Below are 20,599 nucleotides of genomic sequence, written 5' to 3' on the forward strand. Positions count from 1 at the left end.
GTACAAGGTGCCTGGCACCAATCATCCAGCAAATGACGTTGGCTAATTGGTGTTAGGACACGCTTTGCAAAATTCATAGAAACACATTATTTATGTGTATACCTCAAAGACATGTTCAGATGCAGATGAAGTCAAAGGCACATAGAGCCTTGCCAACCCCTCTGGCAGGCCTCGCTGTGCCTCTCAGTGTGGCACGGCGTGGGCAGAGGTGCCAGCGAGATGCCAAGGCTTTGTGTGCCACACGAGATCAACACCAGCCATCGCACGTACACAGCACACATCCGGACACACAAGACCCACACACCCACCTACACCTTCTTCTATCCTTACATATCCATATCCTACTAACCCCTTTGTGTTTATCTTTCCCCCTTTATTCCTCCATGTTGATGTGTGTGTGAGTGCATGTTGGCTTATTGGCGATGCCCTCTGTGCCATCTGCAACAACCCCCCCCACACCCTTCCCCACCACCACCGCCACCACGCACCCTTCCCACTCATCACAAGGGTGGGCTTAACCATCTGTGTGCCAGTGTGTTCCCACAGTGACAAAAGGATGACTTGGGTGCGGGGGGCGATATTGGTGAGGCTCCCTCAACAAAAGCAAGTGTAAAGATTTAAAAACAGAACAGTGCCCTGCATGTTGGGATTAGATGAAGCACTGACATATGAGCTCACAGCAACACAAGTTGGTCATGTTGGTAATTTAGTCTGGGAGAAAAGCTGTTGTTGAAACTTTTTGTGCAGACTTAGAAAGTGGGCCAAGACTGCCTGACTACTACAGTCTGCTTCTAGGCAGAATTTTTGGGTCTTGTTTTAATGGTAAAACAAAAGCAAGCAACCACATTTTACAGACACACATATGTGTATGTGCTGGCGCAAATTTAAAAAGGCAATTTAATGATCACGATGGATTTAGATTTGCATGTTTTTGTAGCAATAAAATGTCTGACTATCAAACAAATCTTGACATCAAAGACCAGCACAAAATGTAGTCTTCAGATGATATGTATTTATGTGAGAAAGTAATCACCCCCTAAAGCTAATATCTTAGCAGTACAACTACCATTAAATAGTTGTGCAACGAGTCGTTTCCATCACGTTAGAGGCCTACTCTTCTTTGCAAAATTGCCTAAATTCAGGAGAATGTGAGGTTCACAAACACTCTATCCAATATGAACAAGTTTGTCTCATTTGGATTAATCAGAAATTCACAGAATGCTTTTCAGATAGGAAATTGTTTAAAAATAATGTGTCATTTTTGTAAATCTTCACAATTCCAAACAACTGTGAGACGATCTGTCACGGTCCCTTGTCCAGCAGTTTTCAGACACTTCCTTACTCCAATAAACCTGAATAAACAGGCTAAATTGCCTCCTGAGCATGTCATAAAGTTCTGTAATGGCCTGCTGATGAGTCAGCCATTTAATTCAGTTGTGTTGGAACTGGGATGCTGCAGAACAGTAGCTCCCAATGATCAGAGTTTAAGCTCCCTGATCAGTTCCATAAAAATAAAAGTTAGTGGTTGGAACAATAAACATACAGCTGCAGTTCAGGTAATGTACAACTCTGATCACATGCTAATTGGCCTTGTGCTTATATGCTCCATTTCTGAACCTGTAGCTTTGTCCAATTTGTGCATAGTCCAATCTCCTAACTTATGTGGAGGCCAGTGAAAGACCAAAATAAAAGTTGTTCTTTCACAACCTCATTTTCCAAATAAAATGACTACAATTACAAGACACATACACACCGTTGTAATGTTGTAAGTGCACTATTGGTTTAGTTTATTTACCTATTACTGAGATGTGATCATAGTCTTGAAAAAGTTGATGGAAATGTGAGTTGCTATCGACGGTTTGTGGATGTTGTGTACATTACGGTCACTGTGGGCTAGCTGACTTTTAAAGTAACTTTATTTAAAATTTCCCATTTTCCCATCTAGTTTTGTTCATTTTCCCACTTTTTTCTTTTTACTTAATTTGACATCTTTGTGTAGCTTTTGTGCCTTATCTAAATCCACTCTACTCCCACATTCAGATAAACACTTCTATCGCAAGCACACATGGTCACATATTCAACAATAGCACCGCAAAACACAAAAGCAGCCATGCAGTAAAAGCTGCAGTGTGTATTCTTGTACCCCAACTCCCTAACTGCGCACACTCTCAAATGTTTGTCTGGTTTTGTTTTGTTTTTTCTTTGCATATTGCCTCATTGCTGGAAAAACAGAAAGTTATAGAAAGCGTCAGGGCTCACACCCAGTCTGCTACGCGATAAGATTAGATTAAGTCCCTCAGATGTGACACATAAATGGAAGTGGATTATTTAGTCAGAAAATGACAGAATTAAGTTAAAACTTGTAGGCGTTATTGTTGAGGAAAGAACATTGCAGGGCTTAAATATATAGGCTCAGCATCACCCTTAGGCAGTGAATACCACAATATCCTCGTCTTTTGTTTTTCGCCAATGGACTCAAAGAACACACTCTCGCATACATACGAAGAGCCTTCCAGGACCACAAAGCCTGTGTAGAAAATCAGAAAATCATCTCCTCTCCACTTTAGATTTCTCTCTGCTCTCTCTCCCAGTTCTTCTGTTTCCTCCGTCGTCCCCCTTCTTCCTCTAAGCAAGTACACAACGGGCTGCCAGGCCACATCAATCCGGGGCTGAGCCTTGTGCCTTGACGTGGAGAAATACAAAGTGCACAGATTTGGTGCATAAACATGTGCTTAAGTAAAAAAAAAAAAAAAAAAAGAAATGGCTGAAGCGAGTAAAGGGAACAGTGCCAAATCCCCTCATTCAGCCTCAGACCCAAGGAGGCAACATCCTGACAGCTTTGAGGTGGGGAGGGAGGAGGGAGAGAAAATGAAGATGAGGCTGGAGGGTGGGAGATGGGAGATGAAGAGGTAGTGAGTGAACATCAGCTTCTGGGGATAAAAAGCAATGCTCTGGGAGTTAAAAAGTGATAATCTTCTGTATTTTAATATTTAAAAAATTGTTGCCTTTCCACATCTCTGTGACATAATGAGACCAGGTTTAATCTCTTAGTTTGACCAGTTAGATCTGACAAAATTGTCATGAACATCTGTCGTCCCCTTGGGCGGAAAGATCAAAAGCCCTGTGTGTTTTTTTTTTCTTTTCCTTTTTTTTTTTTAAATCACATTCTACTCTATTCCATACCATGAATACCTAATACAATAGTTCAGCTGAAGGTTTTCTGAAATGAGTTGCTGCATATATGACCTTCATCAGTAGATGAAGTTGAAACAGAATAGCAATGGTGCAGATTTTAATTTTGTTGAGCACTCAAAGGTTATTTCATAACAGATTTGAGGATCAAAGTTCATTATAGAGCTCTGAATAAGACTAGAATCCTTGGTGCTCATACGTTTAACTTATTTCAGTGTAATTCAAGTGTAGTTATCCAGCTTTATCTTAATTGTTGTTCTTGTTTCTTCCAGTGATGCGAACCAGGCAGTTGTGTGGTAGACGTTTGAAAAACCTGGCCAGATTATAAAATCCACTGTTTTGGATGTAAAGTTAACCTAAACCTCTAGAGCCATTATTTTACTGCAAAACAACAACTCGTTATTTTTTGTTATGCAGTTATGCTTGCCCACTTATTAAAAGAATAATGTCAACCAAAATCAAATTGGGAATTTACAAGACAGTAATTGACAAGCTGGGCCATGCTACTTAAATATCAGGTGTTTATAACTCAATATTTAAGTGGAATTTTAAACATTATTTAAATATCTCTCACAGCGCAAACTTTTTATAATTAATTAGAAAATAATCAAAATGATGTCTGTAAGTTATATGAAAGTTGAGCATGTTCAGTTTATAAATTGTAAGTTCAGAAGGTGCTTAGTCTCTGCTTATAGTCCAAAGAGCCCTTTCCATTGCCGAACTGTAAGTTTCTTTTGTCTATGCAGAAAAGAAGTATTTCAAAAGAGCCTATGTTTTAGAAACAATAATATTACCTGTTATTAATTTGGTGTTAGGAGATGAGCAATTTTTTTCTGGTAACAAACTGTGTTGAATGTCTGTTTTACAATATATTTCCCATCAATAACAAAAAAAACTAACAAAAAAAAAAACATTTCACATTTTCACTTTTCCGCAAAATTCACCAACTGCACAATTCTTGCCAAGTAGTAAGTTGTATAAAATAAGTAGTACTTCAAAAAAAGTAGAATAAATCTTATGTTTTTTTCAACATAGCGAAGTGCCACAAAGTAAACAGCTGATTTTTACTTTCGCAAATTTTACCAACTGTAAATTTCTTGTGTCTAAGCAGATGAGCAGTATTTCAAAAGAGCTTATGTTTTATAAACAATAACATGGTGCATCCACCATGTATTTGCACTTTTTGTGTCTTTTTAATGTGCGCATACCTTGTGTGTGTTTCCAAGTCGTATGGTGTTTTCTTTTTTCTTTCTTTCTATTTTTGTAAATCATTCACTTTTTATTTATCTTCCCAGGTTAGTTTTTCATTAACCCTGATGTGACACGGACTCCTTTTCATTCACCGCTGAGCATTGTCTGCTCCAGCCACTCGCTCTCGCACAGCACTGAGGATTACTAATAAATAAGTGACACCAGAAGCAGCCTGTTTCCCTCACTCATAATTAACCGACTTGATGTTTTCAAGGAGAGAAGCTAATTAGGAATGAGTTAAGATTCGCACAAAGAGTACAGATGATTAATTAATTTTCCACACAGCCATTGTTGGTGAGAAAAACAGCTTGTTTACAATACAGCTCTTTCTGTCATGGTTATAGCTCACTTAGGAGGCATGGCAGGGAAAGGTCTGTCAATATTACATGTGAAGTCCACATCCATGTCAGAAAAGGTATAATAAGGAAAAAAACTTCAATGAAGACTTTTAGAGAGTCGGACAAAAGAGTGAACCATGCTTTCATTCACTTATCTGCCCCCTTTTCTTGCTTAGAGCTGCATTAAAAGGAAGATGTGCTAGAGGCCATTGCGGCCGCTGGTCAATACAGGTACACATGAGAAAACTATTCACATTTACTCCAAAAATGAATTTCAAATCACCAGCTAACTAACATTTTGGACAATATGGAAACTGGAGAACCTGGAAAACCTGAAGTACCAAAACAAACACTCCAAACTAGAAACCCTCTGACTGTAAGAGCAAAGTTACAGATCAGTTAAGTTAAGAGGGAAATTTACCACACATGCCTTCATTTAAATAATAAAGAAGATCAAAAAATTTTCACAATAACTTTGTCGAAAGTATCAAGTGAAAATGGCACATAGGAGCTTCAAAACAGTACCATGCTAACGTTCCTAGCTTCCAGTGATACTGGGGCAGCTACGGATGGAACATGTGGTGGATGTTTGAGTAACCACAGCATCTCTTTCTCTTCACAATGCCTCCTTGATTCTTATAACACAGACAAATATTCAACCAGGAAGTTATTAATCTAACGACACCAAGTAAAACCTCTTAAAGTGCTAAGCTAAGCGCTACTTCGTGGTGTGAGACCAAGTTATTCGAAAGTTTTGATATTTCATTGTTTGGGGAGAAGTTAGTGGGTGATGTAATTCTACTTAGAAGTCACAATTTCTGGTTGCAAAGTGGCCATTTTTAGCAGAGCACTTCCTGAAGTTCTAACTTGGAAAGTCAGAAGTAAACGTCAAGTTCAGATTTAGACATGACTGGTTGTATGCCATTAAACTAGTAGCACAAACAGTGCTATCCAGTCTGTCAGTGAACATGTTCCATTAGTGTTTGAATGCATAGACTGGAAAGTATGTCTTTGTTACGGGCCTATATTGCTAACAGTATGAGCCCTGCAGTCACTGGTTTATTGGCATCTAGTGACAGCAGACTCAGTGTGGGTCTGATTTGACTCAATAATCTCACTTCCAGCTTCAGACACATTAAACGGAGAATTACTCACCTCTACCGTCTTATATTTCACAATATTCAGCAAGAGGACAAATTAATTTGAGACAAAACCTTCAAGTCAGATTTCATCTTCTGTTATCTTCAATTCATACAAACATTTTAGTTTGTCAAAGTTTTTGCTTGTTGGACAGTTTGCCAGGAATTGTTTACTTCAGCTTGAAAAGAATATTAAAATGTTTGTTTTGAAATGAAGTTACGAGTCAACGACTGGCAACCTTGTGAGGTGGTTGGTTTGTTTGTGCCTCTGTTTTGAGGTGGGTAAACAAACCTGACATTTGCTTTTGTTGCACCAAAATCAAGGCACCTACCTATTGTAGCACAACCATGAAATTTAAAAACGTAATATTTAGTTTTAATATTTATGTAGTTCTTAATGATAAGTATTTGTTTTTAATAGGAGATGTGATGTTCTTTGTCCTTTCAAGGACTTTTAAGATGCAAAAAAAATATAAAAAATAAAAGAATCAGTTTTACTGGCATAAAATTTATCAGACCATTTTATGAATTCTAGCATATTCCACTCGCCTTCAGAGTTGCTTAAGTGTGAAAACTGTAATGTCTGGTTGTAATCATGCCAATACATTTTGAATATTTGAGAGCAAAGCATATGTATAAATAAAACCTAAAAGCAAGACGTCGGGTTTAACCTTCTGCTTCTTCCTAAGCGATAAATCTTCTGGCCAAGTTATCGTACTTTACTCGCCTCACTATACCTTGCTAAAAGTGGGGTAAAACAATTTGTTTTGTCCTGTCATCTTGTCTCCAGCTGTCCACCTCCCCGTTTACCTGCTCAGTTTTCCAGCCTATGCAGAGATTGATGGCTTTGGGGAGAGAAGGGAGGGGATTGCAAAACAGACAGAGATAAAGAGACAGACTTGGTTGTAAGTGTAAAACGAACACACACATGTCCACATCCATGTCACTTCATGTCACTTGACACACCAAAGAAGAGAAGGTGTGTCTCTACGTGTGTGTGCGTGTGCGTGTGTGCGTGTGTGTGTGTGTGTGTGTGTGTGTACTTGTTTTACCTGCCGCGTGGGGACTTCAGCCTGACTCTGTGCATACACGTGGGGACCTGATGACACGTGGGGACCAAATTTGAGGTCCCCACCGGCACAACCCCATTTTCAAGTAGAAAATGGTGTATAAACATGCCTGGTGAAGTTTTCCAGGAAGTCCCCACGAATTCCATTCCAAGACAAAATGTGTGTGTGTGTATAAGGGAACCGCCCCTAGTGGTCACACAGATTATTGCAGTCCCCATTAGGCTAGGTGTTCCGGAACAGTGCGTCACCATCTGCTCACTCTCTAGCTCCCTCTATTGGTCGGTCAGAGGTTTTGCAATTTATCGGTGAAATTAAACTTTAACTGTAAAAATGTAATATTTTTAACTTATTTTTTTACATTGTGGGATTAATGGAGTATTTTTCATTTAATTTATTTTATTGCAATTTAAAGTGAAGTTTACCAGTATTTACTTTTTTATTTAATTTATTGCAATAAATTAAATAAAATTTATTACAATAAATAATAATAAATTTATTGTAATAAATAAATTTATTATTTATTATTATAAATATTAAATAAGCAGCTTAGCTCAAAGCTGCGCTCTTAGCTTTGAGAAGCTAAGCGCACACACACTATTGAAACTCAAGTTAACTGGCAAATAGTAAAGAGCTGAAATTTGGTACATCGGTAGGACCCACTGAAACAAGAAAAAAAGCCTTTTGGAGGAAATGTTGCCATTTTGGGTCAAATTTTTTGGCATTTTTGACTTTTCATACATGTCGAACTTCAACAAACTCCTACAGATTCTGAGCTATCTTCAAATTTGGTCAATATGACATTAAGGCAGTGGTTCTTAACGTGAGTTCATTCGAACCCCAGGGGTTTGATCAGTCGGTCTCAGGGGTTCAGTGGAGCCTCTGCCGCACTGATTGAAGAAGCTCCACTTCTCAGCATGAATTTGAACTTGTGTCTTTTCTTACTTCAGCAAAGCTCACAGTTTTTACCAAATTCTGTACCAAATTCTTTTCGGGGTTGCTACTGCCTCTAGTGGCATGGGGGTGGTAACATAATTACTCAGTCAGCCTCCTGCAGTGATTAACAGGCAGAAGCAGCTGTTGGAGCTGATCTGATTATTGGGTGAAGGAGTGAGGAGTGAAATTGTTTTTGTACCGCAAATTAACGTTTTATTTTAAGTCAACTCAGAGATTATTTTTTGTTATTTTTATAAGCAAAAGAAACTCCTTTGAAACAGGAAAAGTCTCCCCAAGTGCTTTTTATTGTTTTTGAATGAGTCGAAAACCTCCTCCTGAGGGACTACTCTGGTATTTTTGTTTTCTGGACCTTTGTGATGCAAGAGTGGCCATAACAAGTACAAAAACCTTCACCGACGACTTGAAGAAAAGCACAAAGTTGTGGGATCCAGCCGATCACTCACAGAAGAACAAAGAAAGCAGCCAGCGGGCAGTGAGTAAAATCAGCTGATTGAGTTTATGAATGAAAGTGCAGCTGCGCTGCAGAGAAACAATCAATCGCCACAGAAAGCAAAGTTGTGGATTTTGGAAAAGAATTGCAACAAAAAAGGATGTTTATGGATGAACTTATTTGAAAGTGAAGGGATTGTGTGATCATTAACAATGTCTGACCCTGACACTCCGCCTGCGTCTCAGGACATATTAAAGGTGTGCGTTCTTTCGCGCAGAGGCAGATTGGGAGCCTGCACTAGAAGGATTACATTACTAAATCAGAATACTGCAAAGTCTTTATTTATTATTAATTTTTCATTCTCTTAAGAATGTAGAGCTAATTATTTGATCTAAACAAGACCTTAAAGTGGATCCAGTTTCTCTCGATGGTCAACCTGTTGAAATTGTGGCAAATTTTAAATACCTTGGGTCGTTCCTGGACAGTCAGCTCAACTGAAAACACTGACTATATTTTGAAGAACTGTTATCAGAGACTCTACCTTTGAAGAAGACTTAGTGATCTTGGGGTGACCCAAATAGACTCTAATTGGGTCACCCCCTATGTCTTGAATTTTGAAAAAAATAATTTTGTTTATCACTACATAAGGGTTCAGCGAGTGCGCATATGAATTTGATGGATTTGGTACCTCAAAAAAGATTAAGAACCACTGCATTAAGGTGTTGGGGAGTAATGATTATCAATTTTTTTTTTGTTTTTGTGGATGTTAAAGGGGCATGGCCAGGCCTTAACTTTGAGCTTCATACCATAAATTTGGAAAATCTATAACTTTCTTAAAGAAAGACTGATTTATACCAAACAATGAGTGATCCATGTGGTATGCCAAATGATACTATTTGGTCATATGATGACATAAATGCACACCCTATCAGAACAAGAAGTCTGTTTTTTTCCTTTGAAAGTTCCATTTCTGACTCCCTTGATCTAATCAAGATGATACTGAGGCAGATACCAGAAAAATTGGTCTTACTTGCTTTAAAGCTCAACAAGTTTACACTGGAAGGTGACTTCCCCATGCCCACACAATATAGCAAGCCATTGCCATTCATTTGGCTCTAAATTCCACATATTTCAGCCAAGCAGCACCAAAGTCACTAGGGAGAATGGACATGTCTGGCACATTCCGCATCATGGCGTTTACCATAAGCGAAAGAACATACTGAGGGTGGTGTTTGACTGCACATCCTCATTTCAAGGAACCTCTCTGAACAAGAAACATCTCCAAGGTCCTGATTTAACAAACACCCTGATTGGGGTACTGTTAAGGTTTCGCCAAGAAGCAATCACTGTTATGGCAGACATTGAGGCAATGTTTTATCAAGTTTATGTTGATGAAAAGGACAGGGACTTTCTGAGGTTTCTGTGGTGGCCAGAAGGGGACATTAGTAAACCTCTTGAGGTTTACAGGATAAAATTTCACCTCTTTGGTTCAGTATCACTGCTGCCGACAACCAGAAACATTATTCTGATGAGGTTATCAAAACCATTAAAAGTAACTTATGTAGATTGTTTGCCTCTGATCAGTGGCAACAGAGAACCCTCCAGGACCCTACTGAGGGTGTAGAGCTGGTCCAGTGTTCCACGACCAGGACGAAAACCACACTGCTCTTCCTGAATCCGTGGTTCGACTATCCGACGGACCCTCCTCTCCAGAACCCCTGAATAGACCTTACCAGGGAGGCTTAAGAGTGTGACCCCTCTGTAATTGGAGCACACCCTCCAGTCCCCCTTTTTGAACAGGGGGACCACCACCCCAGTCTGCCAATCCAGGGGAACTGCCCCCGATGTCCATGCGATATTGCAGAGACGCGTGAGCCAACACAACCCTACAACATCCAGAGCCTTAAGGAACTCCGGGCGGATCTCATCCACCCCCGGGGCCCTGCCACCGAGGAGCTTTTTGACCACCTCGGCGACCTCGTCCCCAGAGATTGGAGAGCCCGACCCAGAGTCCCCAGGCTCAGCTTCCTCAACAGAAGGCATGTTGGTGGGATTGAGGAGGTCTTCGAAGTATTCCGCCCAACGGCCCACGGCCCGAGTTGATGGGACGGGGTCAGCAGCACACCGCCCCCACTATAAACAGTGTTGGTGCTGCACTGCTTCCCCCTCCTGAGACGCCGGATGGTGGACCAGAATCGCCTCGAAGCCGTACGGAAGTCTTTCTCCATGGCCTCTCCAAACTCCTCCCATGCCCAAGTTTTTGCCTCAGCGACCACCTGAGCCACATGCCACTTCACCCGCCAGTACCCATCAGCTGCTTCTGGAGTCCCACAGGCCAAAAAGGCCCGATAGGACTCCTTGACAGCATCGCTCACCGAAGGCGTCCACCAACGGGTTCGAGGGTTGCCGCTGCGACAGGCACCAACAACCTTTGCGGCCACAGCTCCGATAAGCCGCCTCGGCAATTGAGGCACGGAACATGGTCCACTCAGACTCAATGTCCCCTACCTCCCCCGGAACGTGTTCGAAGTTCTGCCAGAGATGAGAGTTAAAGCTCCGTCTCACAGGGGACTCCGCCAGACGTTCCCAGCAGACCCTCACTACACGTTTGGGCCTGCCAGATCTGACCGGCTTCCTCCCCCACCACCGGAGCCAACTCACCACCAGGTAGTGGTCAGTGGACAGCTCCGCACCTCTCTTCACCCGAGTGTCCAAGACATACGGCCGCAGATCCGATGAAACGACGACAAAATCGATCATCCAACCTGCGGCCTAGGGTGTCCTGGTGCCAAGTGCACATATGGACACCCTTATGCTTTAACATGGTGTTCATGATGGACAATCCGTGACGAGCACAGAAGTCCAATAACAGAACACCACTCAAGTTCAGATTGGGGGGGCCGTTCCTCCCAACCACGCCCCTCCAGGTCTCACCGTCATTGCCCACGTGAGCGTTGAAGTCCCCCAGCAGAACAAGGGAGTCCCCAGGAGGGGCACTCTCCAGTACCCCCTCTAAGGACTCCAAGAAGGGTGGGTAATCTGAACTGTTGTTCGGCCCATAAGCACATACAACAGTCAGAACTCTTACCCCCACCCGTAGGCGGAAGGAGGCTACCCTTTCGAGTAACCTCTCAGCTACTTCAAGCTGAGAGGTTCTACCCAGAACCTCTCAGCCTCGCACACTGGCACCTGTTCCTTCCCCACCAGAGAAGTGACGTTCCACGTCCCAAGAGCCAGCTTCTGCAGCCGAGGATCAGACCGCCAGGGTCCCCTCCTTCGGCCGCCGCCCATTACACATTGTACCCGACCCCTTTGGCCCCTCCGACAGGTGGTGAGCCCATTGGAAGGGGGACCCACGTCTCCTCTTCGGGCTGAGCCCGGCCGGGCTCCGTGGGTAAAAGCCCGGCCACCAGGCGCTCGCCATTGTGCCCCACCTCCAGTTGTATTGTACCTCTATTGTTGTATATTTATTTATTTATTTATGTATGTATTTATTTGTTTTGCTTAGACCCTCCTCCTGCAGTGATTAACAGGCAGAAGCAGCTGTTGGGGCTGATCTGATTGTTGGGTGAAGGAGTGAGGAGTGAAACAGAGTTTTTGTACCGCAAATTAACGTTTTATTTGAAGTCAACTCGGAGATTATTTTTTGTTATTTTTATAAGTAAAAGAAACTCCTTTGACACAGGAAAAGTCTCCGTGAGTGCTTTTTATTGTTTTTGAGTGAGTCAAAAACCTTCTCCTGAAGGACTACTCTGGCATTTTTGTTTTCTGGACCTTTGTGATGGAAGAGTGGCCATAACACAGAGAGAATACCCTCCATGGATAAAGGAGTTGGAAACTAAAATAAAAAAGGGTCACACTAGAGGTGGTGGCTTGGTGCAGCTACTTCAAGCTCAATACCCAGAAGACAGTGGAGTTAATGATGGACTTAGGAAAGTCACAGACCCATCATCCCCTCTCAGAGTCCTTTCTATCTCCAATTTGGACTCATTCTGCTTCCTGGACATCACCATCATCCAGGACTTCAAGTGGGAGCCAACCATCAGCTCCTTTATCATAAAGGCCCAGAACAAGTTGTTCTAGCTATGGCAGCTGAGAGAACTCAAACTGCCAATTGAGTGTTGGTGCAGTTTAACACAGCCATCATCAAGTCCGTCCTCACCACCTCTGTCACTGGGTACAATGGAACCACAACCAAGGACAAACCTAGATTACAACACATCATGCATACTGATGAAAAGGTGATTGGGTGCAACCTCCAACATTTACATGACCTGTACTTCAGGGATGTAGGTCGTGCAGGTTGGATTGCAACTAACACTTCTCAAGAACAGCTTCTTTACCTCAGCCATTAGACTGTTAACAATAGATAATTGAATGTTGCATAACACTGCCACTTTATCTACCTGCTATTCTGCACATGCATACATATTTTTACTTTTTAGTCATATTTTGCATCAATATATCAAAGCAATTTCCTAACACATGACCCTGTATACTAGCAATAGCAATAAAAGTGATTCTGATTCTTCATGCGACAAGTCTGACGTTCTATCAAACAGTTCTAGGAATGGGGTACTGTTCTATCCCATTGTGTGCTAGGGGAATGGTATGACTGAAAGAAACAGGAATCTTAATAAAATGGTAAACATAGCAGTTCTATGTCTGGAAATTGAATTAAAACTAATTGAATAATTCCTAAAGAGAAAGTATTTCACTCCATGTTCATTAGTCAAGTCAAACAGGTCATGTTTAGGCCTGCTTAGTAGAAATGACAGTATTAGGTGCATTAAGTGCAGAAGCTTTCTGCTGAACACAATCCTTTATTTGCTCTTTGTTTTATGTAAAGGTTATGCAGTGTTGTCCATCATTTTAAGTGACTTACCCATACAAAATTTAACAGAAATAAAAATCTTATCCACATATTTATCCACATGTAGTATAATAATAGTAATATATAGTAGTATAATAATAGTATAATAGTATAATCTTATCCACATATTTATCCACATATAGTTTTCCTTATCTACAATAGGCCTCCACCCAATTTCTCTGTAATGGCTGCCATCTCACACACATCCTGAAATTTGACGTCCCCACCTCACCCATGCCCATCCCCCCTCAACATTCCCTCCATGGCCTGGAGGGAAACATGCTGAACTATAAAGTATAGCATGTTTGAACTTTTTAAGGAAAATGCTTGGTTGACAATAAAGAATGGTGGGAGAAGAGAAATAAAGAATCCGCATGCAACTCAAGCAGGTTGACTGGCTCACATTTCCTCATATAGTTTTTCTTATGTACTATAGCCATCTACCCAGTTTCTCTGTAATGGCTGCCATCTCACACACTTCCTGAGATTTGACGTCCCCATCTCACCCATGCCCATCCCCCCTCAACATGCTTGGTTGAAGATAAAGAATGGTTGGAGAATAAAAAAAATCAGTATGCTAATCAAACAGGTTGACCACCTCACATTTCTTCACTTTCTTTCAACTTTCCTAATTTATATATTTATTTTTCCACATCCTGTTTTTCTGATATGCTATAGCCTCTATCCCCAGTCTCTCTGTAATGGCTGCCATCTCACACACTTCCTGAGATTTGACGTCCCCACCTCACCCATGCCCATCCCCCTCAACATGCTTGGTTGAAGATAAAGAACGGTGGGAAAATAACAAAATCAGTATGCTAATCAAACAGGTTGACTGGCTCACATTTCTTCAGTCACTTTCTTTCAACTTTCCTAATTTATATATTTATTTTTCCACATCTTGTTTTTCTGATATGCTATAGCCTCTATCCCCAGTCTCTCTGTAATGGCTGCCATCTCACACACTTCCTGAGATTTGACGTCCCCACCTCACCCATGCCCATCCCCCCTCAACATTCCTCCATAACTTGCTCTCAAACTTTGCAGAATTGACTGGTGTTGAACCTACAAAATTTCCATTACAAAGAATAATTTTGTCTCCTGAAGCATTACTGTGGGAGATAATAAAATGTAACTTATTAATTTCATAGTTTTAAAACTTAATTGATGGCGCGGGAAAGTTGTGACGCCAAAGTTAAGGTGTCATTAGTTATTAACACAGGGCTGGGCCGTCAACCTCAGCTCAATGCTTTTTGCAACCAAGCAGAAACTCCGGCGTGTGCCGGAGGAAAAATCAAGCGCTCCTTTTTGACTACTGCACACCGAAGGAGGGGATTCATGCTAACACATCCGAGGAATGAGGAGCGACATATGACGAGGAATGAGCTAAAAAAAATGGTAAGATTATAGTTATCTTAATGGACTCCTAGTTTTTATCCATTATATCACTCGGTCAGATATACTTTTAAATGCTGTTTAAACGTGTTGATCTGTAAAAACTGTTTCAATTGTGCTTCACTTGGATGGCTAGCTTACATTAGCCTAGTACAGCTAATAAGAAACATGCATGTTTTATTTTCAATTTATTGATGTGCAGTCTTACAAGAAAAATAAAAGTGATAACCTAAAAAATATGTTATTAAAATATGACTGCTCAAAAAATAACTCAAATGCAAAATATAAAAAGCTAAGTTAGCAAATTGCAAACCTCATAAAGCAGAAATAATGAAATATGCACTATTTTCAGTCACCCTGCTTGTGTGATTGAAGAGGGTTTTTGCTTTTTTGCATGTGTTTTGAATGGAGAGACGATAGACATGAGGATCTAAAACACGAGGCTGAAGTAAATGGATACCTTGTGGGTAAAGGTTGATTCTGCTGGGAGGGGGGCCTTCAGGGCACATTACACCAGACTACATTCTCTTTAGAATAATAAAGGTTGGGATATTTGGGGAAGAGCTGTGAATTAGAAACTAACTTCAGCATCATAACTTTAGTTGAGGGGAAGAGAGTGAATCTGCTTTGTTAAAATGAATTTCAGGGCTTTGACACATTTATAATCATTGAATGTTTGGGGGGGGGGGTTTTCCAGGAAAATCCCAACCAGAGATGCAGATCCAGTGATGGGAGTGACGGCTGTTCCAGTTTAAAAGGTGAATTATCTCAGGGAAAGATGCATTAGCCCACAGTGTTTTTCCCACTTTTAAATTGTTTTTGCATAACTGTTTCAGCTAAATTAATGTAACCTGTGCATAACCGCACAGGTAAGAGAAGGGAGGTGTGCAGGGGCGGATCTAGCAAAATATTTATGGGGTGACAAGAGGAGGGCAGGGATTTTTTCAGGGGTGGCAGCATATGCCAGTATCTAAGTATGAATCTAGATAGAGATGTGCCAATACCGTGATCGGCGATCACCGATCATACACTTTTTCACGGAAATCGGCCGATTATGATCGATGGCCGATTGATCGGCACACCTCTAATAGATAGATATGTCTCACTCTCACATTTGGCTTACACAGACCTAACATTGGACTTAATCTGTTTTTAACTTGCATTGTTTCAAAATGAGCTTCATGTAGCACTGAGGATTAAATAAAATTTCTTAATATAGTATAGTTAATTATTTTTATGTATTTCATACTGCTACTAATTGATTTGTATTACTGGATTGGACTAATCGCTTTGTGACTCATTGTGTCCAGAAAATCATTGTGTCCAGAAAATAATTTTATCCCAATGCAGGACAAGCAGAAATCTGTCAAAAAACAAAAACATGGGGTGGCAACTGCCTCCCCATGCCACCCCAGTAGATCTGCCCCTGGAGGTGTGAAAGAGGATTTACCTGATTTTAATTGCCTAGATTAGAAGAAGCTAACACAATATCAGTTAATGTTTGATTTAAGAGTACACAGTCAGGTTTTTCTTAAACAAAGAAAAGGCTCAACACATCTTTCCTGCAGTTATTTTATTTCAAATGCCAGTTGTTTCTAAATATCCAAAGAAATAAAGATTTGTGTTGTCATCTCTGACAGCGGGAGATGTTTTGGTAGGACCCAGTTCAACTGCTTTCCTTTATACATTCATCTGTTATTGACTTCTTATAGCTTTGCTAATTTTATTTAGTAACAGTCTAGTTGTTCCTTTAGTTGTTCTTCTAGTTGGGGAAATCATATTTTATTTATCACTGCAGGAGGGTTCAGTGAATGCGCATATGAAACTGGTGGGTTTGGTACCTCAAAAAAGGTTAAGAACCACTGTCTTGCATATAAATGTCAAATAATTTAAAGCCTTTTAATTTATGTATGCTGAAACCATTATGTCAAATTTAGCAGCAATGATAATCTCAATAAACAAATGGTGGTCTGTGTTAAAATATTAGCTTTTATGGGGCCCCTGAAGCTCTGGGGGCCCAATGGAGCTGCTGACTTAATTTGGATTTAACAGAAGTGGACAGAATTGATATTCATTTTAATTGTATTTTTTGATTAGTTGTTTTTAAGACTAGTTGTGGGTTTATATAGCAGTTCAATGATGATGTTTTCCCATAACATAATTACCCAGTGATATTTTTACTTTTATTGTCAACTTAACATCTTTTAATACAAAAAACACGGTGGACCACCTGGGCACCCGACCACCGGGCTTAGCAAGTTTTCTGGGGGAAACCCTGCATGTTGAAGTATAAAATCAATGTGCATAGTTTGTGTCATTTAACCTACAGTTAATAGGTCAGATTAGGTGAAAATGGATATCATAGTCCAAATGTAATTTGCTGCGGTCAGTACCTAACTCCTGTGTGGGTGTCTGATTTTTAACTGTCAAATTTGGACACAGCAGAATATTAGCTTTTGGTGTATTTGTGACAGATCTGGGTGGATCACTTCATGGTTAGTATTAAATATATAAGTAAGGCTTTTGCTTTATTTGTCCTCCCACCCCCTCTGTTAAGTGCTGTGTTTTCATATTATGCACCATGAAATGCAGAATCTCCAGTGTAATCTGATGGAGCCTGTACACTTTTGATGCTGTTAATATGTGACATATTTGGGATTTCTAAATACCTTCATGAAGTTGAAGTTGACTCTGTAGCTCTGTATTAAGTTGTAACAGCTAATTTAGGCATTTTACTGTTAAACTTGTCAATTTTTAGGAGTTGAAACAGTCATCCGATGAGAGCGACGATACCGTCATCCTTGGTCCAACACCAGCTGAAGTACGGGACATGAGCGTGCCTGAGCTCACAAGAACTGATTGTAAGTTTATCTATAAATATCATAGTATCACACTTTTTTTTAACTGATGATTGTAGATGTTTTGATGTTTATGCTTGTTTCTGTATTTATCATCAGAAATAATTTCCCAGAGAACAAAAAGTCATGGGAATAGAAATTATTTTCACAGGCGTCTAAGAAAAATGCAATGAACATTCAGGTTAACATCGGTAGGCCTAACAGCAGCCAATCAGAGTGGAAAAAATATTATTATTTTGTGCCATTTTCTAGTTGTTAAATATTCCACAAAATGAGGAGATAAAAGATGAACAACATGCCAGTTTAAACTTTGGACTATTTGCAAACCAACTGAACTCTGCAGCATTAAAACATGGATAGAACTGTAACTACATTAATCATAGCTCTTCTTCTGTTCAGTGTTTGTCAGTTTCTTGTGGTGCAGCTCTGTGCTGCCTTCAGGAGAATGGGACATCAGAGCATCATCCATAAAATTTCACCCAAATGGCATTTACTGTGCAAACCAGAGCTTTTAGTGGAAAAACAAAAGTTCCTTTTAATGCCACACAAATATGAGACAGAAATATGGATTATTTCTTTATATAGACCTGTCTATTGATTATAGATTAATAGTTTTACTGAACAGAAATTACAAAGAACAAATCTGGTTCTTCATCAAATCCTAATGAGTCAAACTGAAAGTGTCATGGAGTCACTGAACACCACCATGACATTAACACTGACATGAAAAATAATATTGAAGAAATAAATATATCAAATATAATTAAAAACATAAATAAGTGATAAGTTATTTACTGTTATGGTCTGTAAGATATATTTATTCTCAATATTAGATATGGTCTCAGCAAACCCATGGCACTTCAACAATATTATTTTACCTTTTATCTGGAAATAGTGTCTGTTTATTCTTGCCATACAGTCCTCTGTATTAATTATTGCTCGAAAGGCCTTGCCATACCAGTTTATTCCTCTGTATTTACTTTAGTTTCTTAGTTTATTCTTGCATTTTGTTCTTCATTCATTTCCATTTAGTTTCCTTTGATTAGTATTGTCCTCTCTTGGTTTATTGCTATGTCCACTTTAGTTTCTTTTCTGTTTCTAGATTTATTTTATCATTTATTGATGCTCAGTAATCTTCACTCATCACCTGCTGCGCTGCCTAATCATCATGTTTCACATCATGTGTTCATTTTTCACTGTTCAGCGTCGGATTCTGTTTTTATGCCATAATTCACATCTCTGCCAGCATGCCTAGGTGGGCCCCATGTGGGGAAAAGGAGGGCAGACCATGTGGGTTTGTCCGCGGGTTCCATGATGGCCCCACATGGGTTTGCCCATGTAGGGCCACAGCCCACATGGGCCATACATGGGCAAACCCATGTGGGCCACCACCATATAGGGCATGTAGGGCCCATGTGGGCTGTGGCCCTACATGGGCCCTACATGGGCAAACCCATGCCGGGCCATTGTGGAACCCGCAGACAAACCCATATGGGACCCATATATCAGCCCTCCTTTCCCCCACATGGGGCCCACCTAGGCATGCTGGCAGGGTACCTGCTGATGCTTTTTTAAGGACTGGTGAGATTAATGTTTTCACTCATTACTAGTTGTCAGCTTCATCAGTGGCAACTATTACAGCTGACAACTGACCCTTTAATATTAAATACTTTACTACAGCTGTGATTGAAAAATGTTTTTGTGATAGCTTTATAACTTGCCCTGTCACACAGACTGAAACCTTTTTTCATTGAAGAACACTTATGTGCCCCTAATTATTTTTCAGGCCCACCACAAAAGAAGAGACTCAAGTGGAGCCAAGAAGAAATTCAGGCGGTGGAGAAAACGCTCATGGACTGTATTGAATCTGGAAAGGTTCCTGAGAAAGCCCAGTGTACAGTCATGGCCAAAAGTTTTGAGAATGACACAAATATTATATTTTCACATGAACTGTTGCCCTCTGGTTTTCATGTGTCAGATGTTTTCATCACATACAGAAATACAATTGCAATCATATTATGAGTAACAAAAGCTTTTACTGACAGAATGAGTTAATGCAGCAAGTTAGTATTTGCAGTGTTGACCCCTCTTCTTCAGAACCTCTGCAATTCTCCCTGGCATGCTCTCAATCAACTTCTGGACTAAATCCTGACTGATAGCAGTCCATTCTTGCACAATCAATGCTTGCATTTTGTCAGAATTGCTAGGTTTTTGTTTGTCCACCCATCTCTTGATGATTGACCACAAGTTTTCAATGGGATTAAGATCTGGGGAGTTTCCAGGCCATGGACCCAAAATCAAATATTGCTGTTAAGCTGATCACTCTTTATAACATTCTGGAGTACATGCAAATTGCCATTATAAAAACTGAAGCAGTAGACTTTGTAAAAATTAACATTTGAATCATTCTCAAAACTTTTGGCCATGACTGTATGAAGTGCATTGAAACCTCACCAGTGGCCCTCAAGGACAGGACATGGCAAGGGGTTAAATTCTATGTGAAAAATCGCATAGATGCGTTAAAACGAGAGACTTTCAAAAGAAGGTAAGCGTTGACTTTTTTGGTATCTGGATCTGTTTGAAGTTTCTGCCAGTTTTGAAGTTCTGAGACAGCTGCAGTCAAGTTTTGTAATCCAAGTATGTATGCATACTTTCATAGAAGAGGAAGTGTGTATGTTAATGTTTATGGATGCAAATCAATGAATCCATTTCATATATGTATATCCATGTTGAATTGTACTACGTATATCTGGAAATTGTGTAATAAAATGGTTCACATACAACCTGAAAATGCAGTCCAATATTGATGGTTGGCTTTAAGCAGGTTACCAGGAACTTAAAATAACATTAAACAAAAACAAATCTAATATAATGCAGTTTATTGACTTAAAACAACTAGGATTGCTCATATTTAACAAACTGTGTTCACAAAAATTACACAGTGCCACCTGGTGGTAGTTGGTGAAGGACAAGTCCCCACGTGCACCCAAAACCTGACAGATTTTTGATTTTCTAAACTTTATAAATTTTTATGTTAAAGATGATATTTCATGTTCCAATGTCCCTAAAAAAAATCCAAACCTAAAATGGAGTCTTTAG

The 20,599-nt window shown here is 40.2% G+C and overlaps 1 protein-coding gene and 1 long non-coding RNA gene across 3 annotated transcripts in view; both read left to right on the forward strand.

Moving 5' to 3' along the window:
• The window catches only part of sox5 (SRY-box transcription factor 5), a 250,688-nt gene that overhangs the window by 121,989 nt on the left and 108,100 nt on the right, over nt 1-20,599 (forward strand). The gene's annotated exons all lie outside the window — the stretch shown is intronic.
• On the forward strand, nt 6,944-20,291 carry LOC148152477 (uncharacterized). Its single transcript, XR_015762098.1, has 3 exons — nt 6,944-15,400; nt 17,401-17,503; nt 19,287-20,291. It is a non-coding gene; the product is annotated as an uncharacterized LOC148152477 (long non-coding RNA).

The sequence above is a fragment of the Poecilia mexicana genome, unplaced genomic scaffold (genome assembly GCF_051168715.1).
Source record: "Poecilia mexicana isolate PSO_F unplaced genomic scaffold, ASM5116871v1 scaffold_23, whole genome shotgun sequence".
NCBI lineage: Eukaryota > Metazoa > Chordata > Actinopteri > Cyprinodontiformes > Poeciliidae > Poecilia > Poecilia mexicana.